The sequence below is a fragment of the Stomoxys calcitrans genome, chromosome 2 (genome assembly GCF_963082655.1).
Source record: "Stomoxys calcitrans chromosome 2, idStoCalc2.1, whole genome shotgun sequence".
Classification (NCBI taxonomy): Eukaryota; Metazoa; Arthropoda; class Insecta; order Diptera; family Muscidae; genus Stomoxys; species Stomoxys calcitrans.
The window spans coordinates 157441141-157463588 of record NC_081553.1 but is presented as its reverse complement, the minus strand read 5'-3'; the positions used below and the strand labels follow the sequence as shown (position 1 = coordinate 157463588).

Here is a 22448-nt window from a genome sequence, read left to right as displayed (position 1 = left end):
CGCTGTCGACCTGTTCGCAGAAAAGCTTCCAGGAGGCACATTTTGCCTCCTTTCTCTCTTATTGTATTCCTTGAGCCGTGTGTAATACACATCCCAATACAGCTTTTTTACGGCATGCTTTGTTAAAAAGTCTTCGAACCTCTTTCCCAAGATTGCGAATCTCCCCGGTCATCCAGGGCTTTTCTTGGGCTGATTTCCTTTACCGGAGAGGACAACTATCTTCGAAAGACCCCACCAGTGCAGTCGTAATCCTGTTGATATTTTCTTCAATGTTTCAATTTATTCGAGAAGCTTACCGGATTCGGCGCTGGCCGTGCTATTCTAAACCTAATGCAGCGATGGTCAGAGAAAGAGAGTTCCATGGAGACGCTCCAATCCTAAACCTCATCGATTAGATTTTCCGAGCATATCGTCACATCTAACACCTCCTCCCTAATCGTATTAGAAAAGGTAGTGGTGTTACCAATATTAAGTGTTATTAGGTCGTTAGTATTCAAGAACTTTGCCAGGGCTTGGCCCCGCTTGTGAGTGTTGGTACTACCCCACGAAATGTGGTGAGAGTTCGCATCGCACCCTATTAGTACCTCGTTTCCTGACCAATGTTGCATCCGACGTTGACAACTCTGGGGAAAATATGTAATTCAAATTTTTATGACAAATAACGCAGGTCCTCGGCCGCGTACCAATGTTAGCATAGAATAATTGGTAATTGATATGGTTCAGTACAGAAACTTTGTTCCGGGTCGTCCATGGGTCCTGAATTAAAGCAATATGAATCTTGCCCTTTCTGATTTTCTCCATCATAGCGTGTGTAGCAGTCTCGCACCGGTGAAGGTTTATCTGGATTACTCCAATCATTGGTTCTCCAGTAAGTTGGCATTTTGGAAGTTGGTGATGATAGTATTGACTGATTCTTTAGATAGTATTGACTTTCCTGTCACTGCACTGCCTGATGTCTTCGTATTAGGTTCTTTGCCTATCCTAGTCTTCCCAATCTTGAGAAAGTCGGTAATGGTTTCATTGTCGGGTCCCTGCTCGTTAGGCTGTATTGAGTTTTCATTCCCTGTACTGCTTGATGTTTCAATACTAGGATCTTTGCCTTTCTTAGTTTTCCAAATCGGCTCCCTGTTCGTTAGGCTGCATTGAAACTCCTGTCGCTGGGCTACCTAATGTTTCAATATTAGGATTTTTACCTATCCTAGTATTCCGAATCTTGAAGTCAGTGATGGGTCCATCGTCGGCGACTTGATCAATGCCAACCCCAAGGAGAGTTCCTTCCTCCTTCTCCTCCCTGTGGCAAAACTCCCACTTCTCTGCGACCAAACCTTGGTATAAAAATTATGATTTACTGCCCTGTCCCTTGATGAAGACCGTCACCTTTGTAAGTTGGGGGATATCCATCTTTCTCACCAGGTCGAGCTTTGCGCCCTCCCAGGGTGCGGGAATACCTCTGCCGAGCTGTTTGACGGAATAAATACATACATTTTGTTGAGAATATCTATGGAAACACAGTGTCAGCAGTTTGGCCAGACACCAAAATGTCGGGGTATTTTGATACTTGTACTGGCGTTAAACAAGCTTTCTTATTGTCCCCAATTCTGTTTGCTATATACCTTAATGATTTACACAACAATCTTGAGTGCGGTCTTTTCGCAGATGAGATAAACTTTCGTCTTTTAATGGAAGCGGATGACATAGTTATAATGGCTGATAGCCTAACGATTTTGCAGCAAATGAGAGAAAACTTAGAATCGTACTGCGACAGATGGGGGATGGAAGTGACCCAAATTAAGTCCGAAATAATGGTTTTTAGGAAAGAAAGCTGTCTGCAAATGAAAATAGTTATTTAAAGGAGAAAGGATGAGAATAGTAAACGCATATAAATACTTGGACATTATATTAATATCCAAATCACTTTTTACTGAGCATCTATTGAAAAAAGAAGCTACGAAAATGCCCATAAATTCAATCTGGACAAATTTTATTTCTAAATCTTCTATTAACATGACGGCGAAGTAGAAGATGTGTTTAGCTGTTTGTCGTTCGATTCATAGTAACGGAGCACAGATATTGGGAATTCCCATTTTAAAGAATTCCCGATTCTGAGATGATGGACTCGCCATGACAGTAACATGTATCTTCACAGATGGAGAGGATTCCCGCTTCACATTATCTATAGGTCACGCCCCTTCAGAAGAGTGAGCTGGTGATCATAGTGATCTACAGTTGTGCAATTCTCTAAGTCCTTACAGACAGTATTACAATATTTTTCGTTAAGTGGTTTTCTGTATTTAAATTTTACCAAAATTTGTCGATATGAACTGTTGGTAACTTCTGAATGCAATCGGTAAGTTAACAACCCAACAAAATAGCAGTCGCTAAGTCCTACCGACAATATTTGAACATTTTGAAAACTTTTTTAAATGACTTGAATTAAAGCTTGAAATGTTTCCAACTATTAAAGTTATGTCTCGCAATATCATAGCCATAAATCAGGTAATGGCAGCTAAAATACTAAAAAAATCGATTTTTAAAAAGTGCTATATTCACTGTCAAAAAACATGTACTACGTCACAATTAATTGCACATGTTTCCTCTATCACTTCTACTACAAAACACAGAAAGAATCATGAAAATATCTCTATCCTGTCCGATTTTATGTAACCGGCAACATAAAAGTTAATTTTTCAAAAAAACCGAATATTCCAAATTTGGTTGTTGTCGTCATCATGAGCAATGAAACACGACAACCTCAATAAGGCAATATACCTTATTTTTAAGGATATTTTCACACCTTTCCAATGATGTATAAAACATTCCTCAACTCGAATTCTATCTACCCCTAATTTCATCTAGACTTCATTAAACTCAATGTAAAAATCTCAATATGTGAAGTGGAACTTTATACTGGGCCTAAAACATTGATCGATTTCCTAATGGTTTGCAATATAAATGTGTTACACCAGAAAACAAGTCTCCTACAGAAGTTTAAAAAATTGGAATAAAAATATGTGTTTCATACCTGTAGAATATATATGTGTTCAGATTTGATGCAGACATATGTTACCTGTTTCGTAATGTCGAATTCTCAAGAAATCCACCGTATCAATGAATGTGTAATAAACCAACCAATAAATAATTCAAAGTCATTTTTTTTAACAAAATTGGAGTACGGGTAAATAATCATAGAGGCAAGTAAAATAGGCTAGGGTAGGTTAGGTTGAAAAGAGGGTGCAGATATTAATCCGCCCCATGTCACTATGGTCATACACTTAAGTCATTAATCGGCTTTTTGTGCGCTCTAAGAAGTATAAAGTAACCTCTTAAAAGAAAATTTTATGTTAGGAATTTCGTGCTACTTACAAAATCCTTAATTGTTTTCAATACCACTCCCCTAAGTTGGTTCATGTCTGGCATTGTGTTTCCACCTAAGTGCCAGTACCTGTTAGAAATGCCAGTACCTCATCATCTTCCCCGCATGCCCTACACATGCTATTCATGCCGCACCGATTTTACATAAGTGAGCTCGTATTCCTATGTGTCCCGTTATGATACCAATAGCTGTACTGACTTCCTAATTGCTTCCTTTCAGTAATAGCCTCGTCTTCTCACGATCTGGATCCCCATAGGATTTTCGCCGTCCTACCGACCAAAAAAGAGGCTATGTGGACCCCTTTTTTACGATTGTTTCTGATACCTAAAATGGGTCATAAATTGTACAACAAAAAAATATAATGAACAAAATCCACGATTTCTTCATATTATTGTATTTTGACGAGGCGTAAAGAACATTCATATGTTATGAAAGTCATACAGAAGTATTCCACTCTTTCAAAAATTGCATGGGACATCTAAAATGATTCGAAATCATACACGGAGTCATTTAAGGAACTTGTATACACCTTGGACCACCATATGTACGTCGCTGTAGACAAACATGAAAAAATCTACAAATCATTTGCGAGAAAGTTGTCAGAATGTTTATTCGAAAAATCAAGTTTTTCAAAATGTATGAAGAGTGGCTGAAATCGGATCTATCTACTAAGATTAAACCGCTGATTCCTGACCAGCATAGTAAAGCATACGACGAAGTTACGGAGAAACCCAGAAAGGAAAAATAAGAGGAATTATTGGCGCACATCCACCAAATTTAAAAAAAAGATACGTTCAAAACGGCATTGGTAAAAATACAACCAAAAAATGTTGAACATATTGTCAATCTATTAACAGTAGCATCCCCGAAGAGATTAAAGAGGATGCTAGAAAGTATTCCAAATGCAAAATCAACTAGGAAGTATTTGCTGCATTACCCATGATTGTTATAAATCAATCAGGAAGAAATAAAAAAGTATCGTTTAAACTACAACTCATTATGATAGATGCAAAGATAGCGTTATGTCCAATTGGACAGGTAATATTTGTGACAAGTAGAATGGGATATTCGAGGAAAAGTTTGACGAAAATTTAGTAAACGAAAATGCTCTCAATTTCAGTATTTTGTCCCTGCATTGTAGAATCCGATTCATCGAATATTGTTTGCAGTTATAATATGACCTTAAATTTCGGCCTAGCCCTGGAAACCGTGCTGTCTCTGCTAGACACAACCAAGATCTCCACAAAATGAGACAAGCAGAGAAGAATCGAATTCAAATGATGGCAACACGGCAAGGCGCTGTTCAGAACTAAAGGGCTACCTAAAGTATGTGACGATATAGATAAGGACGATCCCGATGTCATTCTAATTAAAGAGCTTTTAAATTTTGATACTTCAGAGTATTTTGTAGAGAATAATATAAAATTATATAAAACTAAAATGCTGTTTTTTATTTTGGAACTAATTTACACGCCGATGCAAAGTGTTTTCATTATAAAACACTTATTTTTATTACAGTTTTTTTTTTTAACTTTTGTAGGAGACCTTTTTCTGTTCTAGTTTATAAAAGATTCCATTTCACATATAGAGATTTTTTATATTGAGTTTAATGAAGTCTAGATGCGATTTATTCGAGTTGAGGAATATTTTATACATCATTGGAAAGGTATAAAAATTTCCATTAAAATAAGGTATATTGCGTTAATGAGGTGGTCGTGTTTCATTGCTAATGTTGACGACAACAAACAAATTTGGAAGATTCTGCTTTTTTGAAAAATGAACTTTATGTTGCCGGTTACATAAAATCGGACAGGATAGAGATATTTTCATGATTCTTTCTGTGTTTTGTAGTAGAAGTGATAGAGGAAAAAAGTTTCTCACAAACATGTGCAATAAAATGTGACGTAGTACTTGTTTTTTTAACACTTTTTGCTAATAGACTTTTGTAGTATTTTGGCTGGCATGACCTGTTTTATGGCTATGCTATTGGGAGACATACCTTAAATTGTTGGAAACATTTCAGGCTTTAATTTGAGTTCAAAAAATCACAGTGGAACTTTTTGTCAGTGTAATACTTTTGAAATTTAGTAAAAAGTTTGGCCATATTGGTCTTAAGATAACGGGGGGTTTGATATCGAATAAGTAAAAAAACACTTAAATTTTTTTTAACACCTCCACTTTGTGAAAATGGAAAAAAAAATTATGATGCTTTCATAGCCAAAGTGTGCGAAAAGTTAAAGGAAATGGAAGTACCTTTTTTGAAAAATTTTGCAATTTTTTTACAAAAAAATATTTTTCATATTGAAAACGATGCCATTTCTAATCCTCTTAAGATGTTGATATTATTCCTTTTAATTTTGTGCATACATATACTGGCACAAATTGTGTAAAATTTGAAGTTTGTAGCTTAAAGATTGACGGAGTTATTAAAAATACACTGAAACAAGCCAAGTAGAAATTTTGATATTTTAAAATTAAACAACTCATAACTTGTTAACGGTACACGATGGCATGGTACATTATGCCTTTTTTTAGATCTCGTCAAGCTCTTCTCATTACAAATCGATTCAGTAGATCAAAAGTTATGGCGCCCAGAAGGTTGGAGAAGTCAAAAGTGTTCAACTTTGGTACCCTGTATTAAAGATATGGACCCACGCCAGTACTTTTCTGAAAGCTTATGTCTTCTTCTACAAATGTCTGAACAGTTTGAGACGCTAAGATCTACAGATAAAAAGTTGTAGACTTATTTCCAATTTTTTTATCGTTTGGCCTACTGTGCATCGGCTTATGGTTTTATGCACTTAAAAAGTCTTCTTAATAGATAATGAAAGATAATGAATATCTATTTTTTGTTAGGTTGCAATGCTCCTTCTGAACCTTTAAGAGCAACAACCCTTCGATCAGAGCTGGATTTCCTACATATATTGACTCTTTCTCGTTTCAAAATATTAAATTTCAAAGATGACTTTGATTTAAAATTCCGTCACTCCTAAAAATTATCATTCTAAGAGTCATCTCTGTAATGTTCCCGACCTAAAATGGAAGAAAGATTTAGGGTCTATAAAATAAAGAGAAAAGTAGGACTGCAGGAGTCCTTCTTCTTCTGCTAGCAACAGTCGGGTGGGCGGTTTTAGTTCTTTCCTCTCAGAATCACTTTGCCATTAAAATTAATATTATTTTAAACTCCCTTTTTATACTTTCCACCATAGGATGGGGTATACTAATTTCGTCATTCCGTTTATAATTCATCGAAACATTGTTCTGAGACCTAACAAAGAATATATATTCTTGACCGTCTTGGCGTTCTGAGTCGATTTATCCATATCCGACCGTCTGTCTGTCAAAAACACGTTTTTTTTTTCGAAGGATTAAAGCTAGGCGCTTGAAATTTGCAAAAACTGAAAATTTTGCCCATGAACATTCCACCAAGGAACAAGGGTAAACTTCTCACATATCAATGCGTGCAGTCCGATTCAAGTTTAAGCTCAATGATAATGGGCCTCCTTTGTAAAGCCGAGTCCGAGCGACGTGCCGCTGTGCGACACCTCTTTGGAGAGAAGTTTCACATGGCATAGTACCTCGCAAATGTTGCGAGCAGTAGGAGGAAAAACCACCGCTGAAAGTTTTTTCTGATGTTCTCGCCAGGATTCGAACCCAGGCGTTCAGCGTCATAGGTTTACATGCTACCGTCTGCGCAAGTATTTGTGAAATTTTCACAAATACTTTGTTTGAAAATGGGCCAAATAGGTCCATGTTTTGGTATAGCTGCCTTATAAACCGATCTCGGATCTTGACTTCTTGAGCCTCCTGAGGGCGCAATTCTTTTCCGATTTGGATGATATTTTGCTCATAGCGTTTTGTTATGACTTCCAACAACTATGCTATGCATTATCTAAATCGATTTATAACCTGATATAGCTCCCATATAAACCGATTTCCTAATTCTTATCTAATTTGGCTGAAATTTTGCTTAAATACTTCCAGTACGGTCTCCAACATCCAAGCCAAGTAAAGCCTGAATCCGTCCATAACCTGATGTAGCTTTAATAGCATGACACATTCTATTCCATATTCCATTATCCGCAAAAAAGAGATCCGGGCACAGAAGTTGATAAATGTGATTTAGGTGGGGAGCGTATAAAATTCGACCCGGCCGAACTTAGCACAATTTTACTTGCTATTTATATAAAGTTATTCTATGATTTTTCTAAACAGCATCTTTTAACAATGCAAAAGTATTAATTTCGCACATAACTTTATACAAAAAAGATTTGTTTAAAAATCAAAATTTAGTATCTTCATTCTAATCCAATGAAGAGATCCCAAGGGAGACAAAGTTTGGGAGGAAACAAGTAAAAAGGCATAAGTTCGGCCGGGCCGAACTTTGGATACCCACCACCTCGGGTATATATGTTAACTACCTTTTGTCATAATCCGGCGAAAAATGCATTTTTTATGCACCCATAGCAGCTATATCGAAATATGGTCCGATTTGGACCAAATTCGGCACGCGCATTGAGTGGTCTATTAAATACAACTCACTCTTCAATTTTATTCAATATGGACTTTTTGGCAGCTATATCCAATATACCGATCTGGACACGGATGTCGAAAAGTCTAACATAAGTCCCTGTATCAAATTTCAGCGAAATCGGATAATAAATACGCCTTTAATGGGTCCAAGACGTTAAATCGAGAGATCGGTCTATATGGCAGATATATTCAAATCTGGACAGATCTGTGATACCTTTAGAAGTATATCGAGTTGCTTAACACACCTCACTGTCGCAAATTTCAACGAAATCTGACAAAAAGGTGGCCTTTTATCGACACCAGACCTTAAATCGAGAGATCACTCTTTATGGCAGCTATATGCAAATCTGGACCGATCTGGGCCAAATTAACGATGGATACCGAGTGGCCTAACACAACCCACTGTCTCAAATTTCAGCAAAATCGTCTATTAAAAGTGGCTTTTATGGACCTAAGACTTTAAATCGGCAGATCAACCTATATGGGACCTTTTTCAAGATATAGTCCAAAATAGCCCATCTTCGAACTTAACTTGCCCATGGACAAAGAAAGAACCTGTGCAAAGTTTCTTTAAGTGATTTTAGGTCATAAAATTAAGCATGGACTTCAAATTTCATAAATTTTGTGGTTGAAATTTGAAGTCCATGCTTAATTTGCGATTCTGGCCGAATCTCGTATGTGACCAGGGGATATTACTAATGTGGCTTTAAATTGGTTTCTTACTAATTGTTTCCTGAAAGGAGCCCCTTGTGTAAAAACATCTTGCGTGGCTGGTCGAAATCTATGATTTAAGCTTGGCGCACAAAACGCTGCCAAAGTGACGGTGGATGGCACGTCATGGGCGTTTGTCATCATCTAATGACGATGACTAGCGTTGTAATATATGTCAAGTGGTACTCCAAACGACATATGTACGGTGGTACTCCATGTGATGGAGTTGGGCGTCTCAAACGATTAAATGTGACGTTCTAATTGATAGAGTGCGGTGCACCAAATCATGAAATTCAGTCTATGCACATTTTGAATATCCCTGGTTAATGCACTCTTTTCCACAGCCTTCCATATGGAGCCATGGCTCCACACGCCAGCTCTAGTCACGTGGTTGAAGACGTATTTTATAGATTTTTGACCAATCTTGACCCAGAGGTCCTTGCCATTTCCATTCTCCCTCGAACGTTCCTTTACGATCGTCCAAACCTCCGATAGCAAACGCTTATTCTGTACCTTCAACATTTGCACTATGATTTCATCTGCCTACCGAAGGGCGTATGCGCACTCGCACCGTCGCACAGTGGGCCAAATGGCAAAAAAATTGGAAATAAGTCTACAACTTTTTATCTGTTGATTTTAGCCATACAAAATGTTCTAGACATTTGTAGAGGAGGACATAGGCTTTCAGAAAAGTGCTGTTGTTGGTCCATATCTTTAATACAGGGTGAGCTACAGGGTGTCAAAGTTGACCACTTTTGACTTCTCCAAGCTTCTGGGGGCCATAACTTTTGATCTACTCAACCGATTTACATGATTTAGGACTCTAGAGAAAGAGCTTGACAAGATCTAAAAAACTTATGCATAAAGTACCATGCCATCGTGTACTGTTAAGGAGTTATGAATTGTTTAATTTTAAAATATGAAAATTTGGCCTTGGTTTTTTTCAGTGTTTTTTAAATAACTCCGTCAATTTTAAAGCTATAAACTTCATACTTCACACAAATTATGCCAGCATATGTGTGCATAAAATACAAAAGGAATCACGTGAATATCTTTGGCGGTTTAAAAATGGCATCGTTTTCAATATGAAAAATATTTTTTTTGTCAAAAAATTGCAAAATTTTTCAAAAAAGATACTCCCATTTCCTTTAAGTTTTCGCAAACTTTGGCCGTCAAAGCATTATCATTTCTTTCCATTTTCACAAAGTCGAGGTATTAAGAAAAGTTTTAAGTGCTAATTTGGCTAATTTCGATATCAAACAACACCGTTATCTTAAGACCAAAATGGCCAATTTTTTTACTAAACTTCAAAAGTTTCTCACTGGAAAAAAAGTTCCACGGGGATTTTTTCGCTTTTTTTGAACTTAAATGAAAGCTTAAAATGTTCCCAACATTTTAAGGTATGTCTCGCCATATCCTAGCCATAAATGAGATCGTAGCGATCAAAATACTGAAAAAAGTCAATTTTCAAGTAGTGCTATATTCATTGCTAAAAAACAAGTATTACGTCACATTTTATTGCAAAGATGTTAAATAAACTTTTATTTGGTAACACTTCTTCTACAAAACACAAAAAGAATCATGGAAATATCTCTATTCTATTCCATTTTATGGAACCGGCAATAAAAAAGTCAATTTTTCAAAAAAGTCGAATTTCCCAAATTTTGTTTTTGTTGTCCTAATTGCACATGACACACTATAGCCATATTTACGCAACATACCTTATCGTAAAGGAAATTTTCATACCTTTCCAACAATGTATAAAACATTTCTCAACTCGGATTCTATCTACTCTAAAATTCATTTACACTTCATTAAACTCTATATAAAAATGTCTATTTGTGAAATGGAACCTTATATGGGGCCTACACTAAAACATTGATAGATTTGCCCAGGGTTTACAATACAAATGTGTTAGAATAAAAAAAGGTCTCCTGCCAAAGTTTAAAAAAATTGGAATAAAAATATGTGTTTTAGAGCGAAAACACTTCGCATCGGCGTGCGTTTATATGTATATTAGCTACTCCCAAAATAAAAAAGCATTTTAGTTTTGTATTATTTGATTTTATTCTCTACCAAATAATCTAAGGTATCAAAATTTAAAAGCTCTTTAATTTGAATGGCATCGGGATCGTCCTTATCTATATCGTCACATATTTTTGGTAGCCATTTAGTTCTGATGCTGTATAGTACCGGATCAGACGATAACAATAAATATTGAAGTAAATCATAATTTTGGTTAAATTTGGTGCTCTTTCGGGTATTGAAAAGCCGGAACTGTTTAACATCTCTATTACGGGATTCCTGAGCTTCTTCTGTAAGTTCTCCTAACGGAAGTATGTTGTATTCCACAATTTCCTTGCCATGATGTAAGACTTTATGTACTGTCGGTGTTAAAGCTTTCCACGAATATAAATCAGATAAAATGTTTTTTGTGTCATTACTATAAGCTTCAAATTTGGTTGAATTTATCATCTTTTTGCTATTGATTACAGCCAAAATCACTTTGAATCGTCTTAGCAAGTGTTCATCAAGACCGGTTATTTTAGATGTCGATACGGGGTCCTCAAAAAACCGCCTTGCCGAGTTGCCATCATTTGTGCTTCCGTATCCGTAAAGAGGTTTATCTATTATAAGTCCCTTTTGTTTAAACTCCAACTGGATTCGATTCTTCTCTTCCTGCCTCATTTTGTGAAGATCTTGGTTGTTTCTAGCAGAGACATCGCGGTTTCCAGGGCTAGTCCGATATTTAAGGTCATACGATAAATGCAAACAATACTCCATGAATCGAATTCTACAGTGCAGGGGCGAAATACCGAAATTGAGCGCATTTTCGTTTACTAAATTTTCATCAGACTTGTCCTCGAATTGCCCATTCTTCTTGCCACAAATATTGCATCTCCAATTGGACATAACGCCAGTTAATGCGTTTGCCACCTTTCCATCGATCATAGTGAGTTGTAGTTGAAACGAAACTTTTATATTTCTTCCCAATTGGTTTATAACAATCATGGGTAATGCAGCAATTTCTTCCTTTATTTCGTTCACCAAAGATCGTGTTGTGTTCCGGTCTTCCTTTGTATACTCAAACCGAATTGGGCGACATAAATATTTTGACCCAGGTGTTCTATTTATCCATATATCTTGAAATGCATTTTCTTTCGATGATGAAGATTGGTCCTTCTACAATCTCATTCTCAATGGTACTAATGATGCCATGAAAATTGATGCGAAGTTGGTATCTATTTCTGTTTGTTGCTTATATTCGGAAAATCCAGATGATCCATCACAACCCCATTTGCTGATCAAAACCACTTCGGAATTATTACATGTGTTCAACTGTTCTTCAGTAAAATTAGAAATAATTCTAACAGCTGTATTTTCAACAAGATCAGCAAGTTTCACTCTTGCTTTTAATTCGTCCACGTATATATTTGATGGCACCATTTTCGTCCTGGTGTTGTACAATTTATGTTTTGAGGGTAAACAACCCCATCCTTTTTCACGAAGAGCCTTCCTCATTGTTGAGTATTTGTTTCTTGAGAGGCCTAGGTTCAAAATCAGGGCCAGTGCATCTTCCTCCGTGAATTCTGTAGTCGATTTTGGAGTTGGAATACTTTCTACCATTCTCTTTACCCTTTTCGGAGATGCTAATGGTAAAACATCGACAATTCGTCCAACATTTTTTGGTTGTGTTTTTAACAATGCTGTTTTGAACGTATCTTTTATTAAATTTGGCGGATGTGCCGCCAATAGTTCCTCTTGTTTTTTCTTTTTGGTTTTCTCCGTAACTTCGTCGTATGCTTTGCTAGGCCGGCCGGGAATCAGCGGTTTAATTTCAATAAGTAGATCCGATTTCAGCCACTTCTCATACATTTTGAAAAACTTGATTTTTGCGAATGAACATTCTGGCAACCTTCTCTCAAATGATTTGTAGAATTTTTCAAGTTTGTCTAAAGCGTCTTTATTTAGCCTTATTCCATATATGTGGTCCAAAGTGTAAACAAGTTCCTTAAATGACTCCGTGTATGATTTGGAATCATTTTTGATGTCCCATACAATTTTCGAAAGAGTGGAATACTTCAGTATGACTTCCATAACTTATAAATGTCCTTTACGCCTCTACAAAATATAATGAAGAAAATTTGGATTTTGTTCAAATATTTATGCAATATATTCACAATTAATGACCCATTTCAGGTATCAGACGCAATCGTAAAAAGGGGTCCAAAGTGCCTCTTTTTACTTACTCTTCTATAATTATTTACCTGGACTCGAATTTGGTTAAAAAAAATGACAATGAATTTTTTATGGGTAGGTTTTTTCACATTCATTGATACGGTGGATTTCCTGGGAATTCGACATAGCGAAACAGGTAACATTTGTCTGCATCAAATCTTAACACAAATATATATATATATGCAGGTATATTTCTAGGTTACTTTTTATTCAAAAATCATCAGCTTACATTAAAAATAGATGTAGGTACTATACAAACGCACGCCGATGCGAAGTGTTTTCGCTCTAAAACACATATTTTTATTCCAATTTTTTTAAACTTTGGCAGGAGACCTTTTTTTATTCTAACACATTTGTATTGTAAACCCTGGGCAAATCTATCAATGTTTTAGTGTAGGCCCCATATAAGGTTCCATTTCACAAATAGACATTTTTATATAGAGTTTAATGAAGTGTAAATGAATTTTAGAGTAGATAGAATCCGAGTTGAGAAATGTTTTATACATTGTTGGAAAGGTATGAAAATTTCCTTTACGATAAGGTATGTTGCGTAAATATGGCTATAGTGTGTCATGTGCAATTAGGACAACAAAAACAAAATTTGGGAAATTCGACTTTTTTGAAAAATTGACTTTTTTATTGCCGGTTCCATAAAATGGAATAGAATAGAGATATTTCCATGATTCTTTTTGTGTTTTGTAGAAGAAGTGTTACCAAATAAAAGTTTATTTAACATCTTTGCAATAAAATGTGACGTAATACTTGTTTTTTAGCAATGAATATAGCACTACTTGAAAATTGACTTTTTTCAGTATTTTGATCGCTACGATCTCATTTATGGCTAGGATATGGCGAGACATACCTTAAAATGTTGGGAACATTTTAAGCTTTCATTTAAGTTCAAAAAAAGCGAAAAAATCCCCGTGGAACTTTTTTTCCAGTGAGAAACTTTTGAAGTTTAGTAAAAAAATTGGCCATTTTGGTCTTAAGATAACGGTGTTGTTTGATATCGAAATTAGCCAAATTAGCACTTAAAACTTTTCTTAATACCTCGACTTTGTGAAAATGGAAAGAAATGATAATGCTTTGACGGCCAAAGTTTGCGAAAACTTAAAGGAAATGGGAGTATCTTTTTTGAAAAATTTTGCAATTTTTTGACAAAAAAAATATTTTTCATATTGAAAACGATGCCATTTTTAAACCGCCAAAGATATTCACGTGATTCCTTTTGTATTTTATGCACACATATGCTGGCATAATTTGTGTGAAGTATGAAGTTTATAGCTTTAAAATTGACGGAGTTATTTAAAAAACACTGAAAAAAACCAAGGCCAAATTTTCATATTTTAAAATTAAACAATTCATAACTCCTTAACAGTACACGATGGCATGGTACTTTATGCATAAGTTTTTTAGATCTTGTCAAGCTCTTTCTCTAGAGTCCTAAATCATGTAAATCGGTTGAGTAGATCAAAAGTTATGGCCCCCAGAAGCTTGGAGAAGTCAAAAGTGGTCAACTTTGACACCCTGTAGCTCACCCTGTATTAAAGATATGGACCAACAACAGCACTTTTCTGAAAGCCTATGTCCTCCTCTACAAATGTCTAGAACATTTTGTATGGCTAAAATCAACAGATAAAAAGTTGTAGACTTATTTCCAATTTTTTTGCCATTTGGCCCACTGTGCGTCGTCCAGCTGAGGTTTTTTGCGATCGGGACAAGCTTTATCTTCATACCAGGCCAAAGAGGGTCAAGATCACTGATGCAGTTAGAGAGAAGGTTTCTCGTTACCGTATCCAATTTCAAAAAATTTTCAAATTCCATTCCATAAAACTGTCTAGCAGCTGATGACATACTATCCGCACGTCTGATACTATAAACAAATCTTGCAATGCCATTCGAAACAACCTTCATTTAACGCATAGGAACTTAGTCACAGTCTGCGTATATCTCACAGCAATACAAAAGTTTAGGTAGTAAGGATTCAATTTCAAACTAAATAGAATTAAATTTTAAACCATTCCCGGTAGCCCAATCACTGATGGTAATTAATTGTAAGTTAATCCATGTCACATAAGACCCTGCATCAGTCATCTTATAAGAGATTCACATTTGCACATCATCTGAGTAAATATGCATGTCATATCCACTAGGTACGCTTGCAATATCATTGACATATGGTGAAAATAGTAGCGGTACCAGAACAGAACCCTCGGGAATACCACGAGTAAGTTCCAGGAAATCAGACATCATACCGTTAGAGTAACTAGGCTGTGATCGTCTGTCTAGATATGATGCAATACACCAGACTGCAGTGTTGTCAAAATTAAACAAGGTTGTAAGTTTTGATGCCAATATCCTGTGATCCATGGATTCGAATGCCTTAGTGTGACCAATAGGACAAGAAAGCTTACGTGGTAATAATTAATATTACGTTTAATATTTTCGACTACATCAATAAGTGCGGTGGTACAACTACGGCCTCTACGAACCCCAGTTTGTTTCTCTGATTAAAGGGAGTGCTTGCTTAAAAATATATTTATCTGATCATACGCAATATTTTCAAAGGTCTTACACAAGTACGGTAAGATAGCAATTGGTCTAAATTCCTTATTGGACTTAGGTATCGGAATAATCTTAGCCATTTTCCAGTCACTGGGAAAGATCGATGACATCATATATATACCTAAATATATGCGTAATAAATGGCAAAAGATTCGGCAATATTGGTTTCAGAATATTGGGGTCAATGCTATCGACACCTGCAGCACTGGACGTTGTCCTCAAAATCGACTCTAGAACATCACCTTGATCAACAAGTTGCAATCTGAATTCTTCGTCAATGCCATATGCCACTTTGCGCAAAAGGTACGTTAATGGCCAAAAACGATCGGTTCATGTCATTGAGCTCGAGTTTGGAAAGATTCACATCGTTGCCAGTTTTCTTTCCAATTCTGGTACCTATGTCTCTGATCACGCCCCACTTTTGCCTACAAGTGACAGAAGAATTGTACCTGGCACCATAGAACTAAATTTTGTTATTCACAGATCTCCTTAAAATCCTTATTCCTGAGTGTTCTATATTCGTCGTGGGGTCTCCCAGTCCTGACCCTCTTGCACCTATTGTAAGCCCAATTTCTTCCAGACATCAATTCAGCTACTTGTCCGGTTATCCAGTGCTGTTGCCTTGATTTAATAACCCTATATTTCAAAGGCACATATCTTTCGTAGAGGCAGCGGATTACATTCTCCTCATGAAATTTCACTTTCTCGTTCACATTTACATAGTGGTATATCCTATTCCATTATGCTAAGAGCAGGTCCGTTAGCAAGTTTTCGTTGTCTTTATGTTTTAAATCTCTATATCAAATAGTTTTTTTCTTCGTAGTCCATGGTAAAACTATAAGTTTAGAAAATAATGTCATGCCTGGAGAAAAAATTAGCAGAATGTTGTTCATAAGGCAGCACCTTATCTAGTGACCCAACAAGAAAAATTTCTAAAAGAGTCTCAGAATGTACACCGTATGTATTAAAGTCGCTTGTAATAATAATCTCATTGAACGCCATACAGGCCTCATGAATTTTCTCCATAAATTCATCTGAGCTAACCAAGTTATTCGGTCTATAGATATTACCGATCAGAAGCGCGTTATTGCTTCTTCCGACTGAAATAAATATATATTCCATACTATTCTGTGGCTCTGAGAAATCTAGTACATCAGAGGCAATACCATTCTTAACATGTATGTCCACACCAACTGCATGTCCTATTCTATCAACCCTGTAGAAATGGTAATCATCAAGTCTAACCAATTCGAGAGGCATATCACTTCTAAACCATGTCTCGGTCACGCATTTTAATTTGCAGAGTTTGTAGTAGTTCCAGTAGTAACGTTTACGTTTGTATTGGTTCTAGTGTTGTCCGATGAAGCAGAGGATCATCATTGATTCATACTTTCTGCCGTGGAACCTAAGCTTGCACATTAAACGCTTGTCAGGGATCATTAAAGTGGATGGCTCTTGACCTTCTTCTCTTATTTTCTTGCGAAGTGCTCGCCTTTCCCTCAGTGGTTTCAGTGTATGCTGGGAACGAGGATGCCAATTGGTTTTCCTCCTCATCCGTCCCATAAAGCTGGACTGTCCCAACTCCCAATATTCCGTCACATGTATACACGCGAGAGGAAAAGTCGATGATGTCTTGTATAATCATGGTGTTGTTGAGTAAGCATTTTGGTGTATTGTTTCACACGAAGTTGGGACCTGCAGATATTGCGTCTATGCGGAACCCATGGGTTCGAATTATGCCCGGTTTTTTCAACACTTGGTTCCAAATAATTACTGAATAAGTCAGATTAGGTTTTGATAAGTACGTCTATCCATTTTTTCCACGAAAAAAAAAATGTAATTTACCAAAGCCAGGGCACCCCCAAACCATATTGGGGTAATGCCATAATATGAACAGTATTAATTTTTTATTGCTACATTCGTATATATATATATACCGTCAGCCGAAATTTGTGGAATTTGGGAAATTCCGACCAAAATGAATATTTACAACTCTCTGTATGATCTCCCGATTTAGGCTACTCTGAATTCGCACCGACTATGGTACAGATCAGCCTATATTTTGATATAACTATGGATAAAAGAGATAATTTTAACTAATTAGGATGATATACATAAAGGGTGATTTTTTTGAGGTTAGGATTTTCATGCATTAGTATTTGACAGATCACATGGGATTTCAGACATGGTGTCAAAGAGAAAGATGCTCAGTATGCTTTGACATTTCATCATGAATAGACTTACTAACGAGCAACGCTTGCAAATCATTGAATTTTATTACCAAAATCAGTGTTCGGTTCGAAATGTGTTTCGCGCTTTACGTCCGATTTATGGTCTACATAATCGACCAAGTGAGCAAACAATTAATGCGATTGTGACCAAGTTTTGCACTCAGTTTACTTTATTGGACATTAAACCAACCAAACGAATGCGTACAGTGCGTACAGAAGAGAATATTGCGTCTGTTTCTGAGAGTGTTGCTGAAGACCGTGAAATGTCGATTCGTCGCCGTTCGCAGCAATTGGGTTTGTGTTATTCGACCACATGGAAGATTTTACGCAAAGATCTTGGTGTAAAACCGTATAAAATACAGCTCGTGCAAGAACTGAAGCCGAACGATCTGCCACAACGTCGAATTTTCAGTGAATGGGCCCTAGAAAAGTTGGCAGAAAATCCGCTTTTTTATCGACAAATTTTGTTCAGCGATGAGGCTCATTTCTGGTTGAATGGCTACGTAAATAAGCAAAATTGCCGCATTTGGAGTGAAGAGCAACCAGAAGCCGTTCAAGAACTGCCCATGCATCCCGAAAAATGCACTGTTTGGTGTGGTTTGTACGCTGGTGGAATCATTGGACCGTATTTTTTCAAAGATGCTGTTGGACGCAACGTTACGGTGAATGGCGATCGCTATCGTTCGATGCTAACAAACTTTTTGTTGCCAAAAATGAAAGAACTGAACTTGGTTGACATGTGGTTTCAACAAGATGGCGCTACATGCCACACAGCTCGCGATTCTATGGCCATTTTGAGGGAAAACTTCGGAGAACAATTCATCTCAAGAAATGGACCGGTAAGTTGGCCACCAAGATCATGCGATTTGACGCCTTTAGACTATTTTTTGTGGGGCTACGTCAAGTCTAAAGTCTACAGAAATAAGCCAGCAACTATTCCAGCTTTGGAAGACAACATTTCCGAAGAAATTCGGGCTATTCCGGCCGAAATGCTCGAAAAAGTTGCCCAAAATTGGACTTTCCGAATGGACCACCTAAGACGCAGCCGCGGTCAACATTTCAAAAAGTAAATGTCATGGACCAATCTAACGTTTCAAATAAAGAACCGATGAGATTTTGCAAATTTTATGCGTTTTTTTTTTTAAAAAAAGTTATCAAGCTCTTAACAAATCACTCTTTACTATATATCCATGGTGATGGGCATATATCTTCTAGCAGTATATACCCAATGAGTGGCACGCAGTTGAAACCCCCAACTTTTGCAAATAGCCCTCTTGCAGATCTATAGGGCAAGAGTTGCCTTTCTTGCCCTTTCCAAAATGTTGGATTCGAAGTTCAATTTCCTACCCAGTAAAACACCCAGGCATTTGGCGCTTTCAGTAACTGGAACATTCTCTCCTCCCAAGGACACTGGTGCCACTGTAGGTAACTTTTATCTTCTTCTGAAAAGAACTACTTCTGTCTTGCACGGATTTACGCCCAGGCCGAAAATACTTTTGAGCGCAGTTCAGTCAGTCAGTTATTCGCAGATACCAAGCGATAAGAAAAAAGGCATTTGTCGAGTTTAACAGATCCTACTCTGGTTGTGGTGCCCGAGAGTAGAATATAGAGCCCGGGTGTAGGCTTAGAATGGACACTAAAGACCAAATAGCTGCGTTGGTGGGATTAGGCCGCAGCATGTTCTCTGCTACTGAGACTGACTGGTGGAGAAGCTGTGCCAGGCTGCATTAGCCGACAGACGACGGGTCGGTTTGAGTATTAAGGACAAGGTCGAAGCTATTTTATCTTACTTCATTTGCTCAGCCAAAAGGCTGCGGTCACCTGGAGGGGATCCCATACCCAAAGAACTAAGGCGAACAACACTAAGGTTAGGACAGCTTGATGATGGTAGTTGTCGACAAAGGAGAAGAACAGGGCTGCATACGTAGAGACAATTGGATAGTCAATGAACTGTTATCTGCATAATCCGTTGTCCTTGTGGAATTGCCAGGGCCTCCTCCAGTTTGTGACGATGCTGGATGGGGTCGATACAAACTAATTGCTTTCGGGGATCAAATTTCAATTGTAAAGTATCGTTGCTCACTAAAAAAGATTGGCTAGGCGCAGCACTGGTTTATGCCAAGAAAGAAGATATATTTCTTCACCAATGGTAAACAAATGGGTACCCTCAGATCATGAATCCACAGTGGTGGAAATTCTGACTTCTGTTTCTGCAGACAAATCTTCACCATTGAAAGACCGCTTCGACGGTGCTAAACATTTTTCTGATGGCAGGAGGATTTGACGTTGTTCATATCCAGGAACCATGTGTGTGTTGAATTATAATTCGTGGACTGAGAATTCCTGGATTTTAACTACTCAAGGGTACAGGGAATGGGAGACACAGATCGTAATAATTACAAATCTAAGCATTTTGCCATGAAATCTAAATTCACATATGTTATCTTCCGTCCTCAGTTTTCTAAGTTAATAAATATTATCTCTATATGAATAATAAAATATAAATATAAGATAATGTTAATAATAACTATAATACCACTTTTGCATTCTACAACATCCTCCAATTTGTTACGTTTGGATTTTATCTACTCACATCCTAATTTTTCAGCTTTTTACGTAACGCTTTTGACAATATTTTTTTTTAATCTGAAATTATATATAAATAAATTATATTTTATAGATCGATAAAAAACGGCGCTTTCTATTTTTCTTAATAACTTTCTGTCTAGCCACGCCACTTTGTGTCTGTTTATGATTCGCTTTTCATATGTGCGAAAAGGAACACAGTAAAATCTTGATGAAAGCACAATTTATACTATTAAACAACAATTTAATTCGGACAATTAAAAATATGTTCAACGTATGCCTCATCTACCAATTACTTTACGTGATAAAAAAGAAAATCGAATTTCTATGACAAAATTATCAGAGCAAGTAACACATTGTTTAGAAAGTTTTTTTATAAGTCAATACCACATTTAATCGGTCACATTTCGGTCCATATTTTTTCTGTTTGGCGATTTGTAATAAAGAAAATAAACCGACATATATTATCATTAACAGGCAGGAGGTATTAGAGAATATTACAATACTTTCAGCCTTGGAGAAAATACTTTAGAAGTGGTTTCTCGCCTAAATAGAAGAAAGGTAAAATGGGATAAATTTCAGATCCATTTTGCACGACTATCCCCTCTAGACTCGAAAAGGAAGTGGAAACTTTGGAGGACATAAAAGTCAAGCGGATCACGAAAGCCCTGAAATACTCGCTTGTGTCAGCATGTCCTAGAGCCAAACCAAGGGGCAAACATCGGCCGTCATGCTGGATCCCAAAACTGGTTGGTCTATGGAAGCGCTGCAGAAAACTCTTCAACAGGGTGAAAACCATTAGGTAACCATATGATTGGGACATCTCGAAGGCTGAGCTAAGAAATACAAGGGCGAGCTGAAATAGGCTCAGAACAAATCCTGTACGGTATTCTGCATCTCCGTGGAGGATACATCTAAGGCCTCTAGGCTAAGGAAGATCCTATCCTCTAGATCTATTACGGTGGGATATATTCAGTAGTCAGTGAATGTATGCCCAATGTCTAATGAGGAAACACTAGAACTACTCGTTGATACACATTTCCCGGGAAACTCTCCAACGGACAACTTTGCACCAGAAGAGGTTAACTATAACTTACTTACTAAAAGATGCATTACGGCTGGCTTGGGATCTGTAAATCTGAAAAAATGGGTCAGCAGAGGAACACCTCAAGGAAGTGTTCTGTCTCTTCTACTTTGAATATGACCTTAACAATATATTACAGTCTCTGGAAGATAAAGGTTCAAAAGTGGTAGCGTATGCTGATGATAGTGGTTATTGCGGTTAGAAGAAAGTTCCCATGAATATATACTCCAGGAAAGTAAAGTTTCCTGCGATATCAAAGTGGACTATCGAAAGTGGTCTTGGCGTAAATCTGTGTAAGACAGAAGTAATTCTTTCAGCAGTGACACCTCTCTTCTTGGGAGGAGAGAATGTTCCATTTACTGAAAGCGAAAAATACCTGGGTATTTTACTGGACAGAAAATTGAACTTCAAATCCAACATTTTGGAAAGGGCTAGAAAGGCAACTCTTTCTCTGTACACCTGCAAGAGAACCATTGCCAAATTTGGGTGCTTAAAACAAGTGTTATGTACTGATATTATATTGCAATTGTCAGACTTATAATGCTATATGGTGTTGTAGTCTGTTGGATGGCGCTTCAGAAGTCCACCTACTGTTCCATACCCAGCCGGATCTAAAGGATGGCTTGTTTTGCATCACAACTGCACGAAAGACGACGCTGAATTAATTGATGTTTCCTGAATGTGAAATTGCAGGATTGGTGTATTATCGTCCGAAAACTATTAAGCACTTTGGAGCTTCATTATGATTGTGTCATTGCAGTTATTTACTGAAGCATTTAAAGTTGGCTTTATGATTTATTATAAGCATTTGTTGTGCCATTGCAGTTATTAACTGACGCATCAAACTTGGCTTTAAGTTATTATTAGCATCTATTTGGCAGCACACACTCGTATACCCGAGAGCAAAGTTCTCTCGCTTGTTTTCCTTTAAATATTGAGAGAACATTTAGTTACCCAGTGGGAAAATGGTGAATGTATTACATTTGGAACACATAATATAATTCTTTATGGGATTGACTTTTTTTAAGATATCTCAAAGAATAAAGGGGGTAATTTCATCTGGTAAAACTTGGACATTGATTACCGAATGTAATACCATATCAAATGAAGTTGTAAAGTTATGTTT

At 37.0% G+C, this 22448-nt stretch overlaps 1 protein-coding gene across 2 annotated transcripts in view; it reads left to right on the top strand.

Moving 5' to 3' along the window:
* The window catches only part of LOC106091404 (synaptosomal-associated protein 25), a 179887-nt gene that overhangs the window by 140048 nt on the left and 17391 nt on the right, over window positions 1-22448 (top strand). The window lies entirely within an intron of this gene.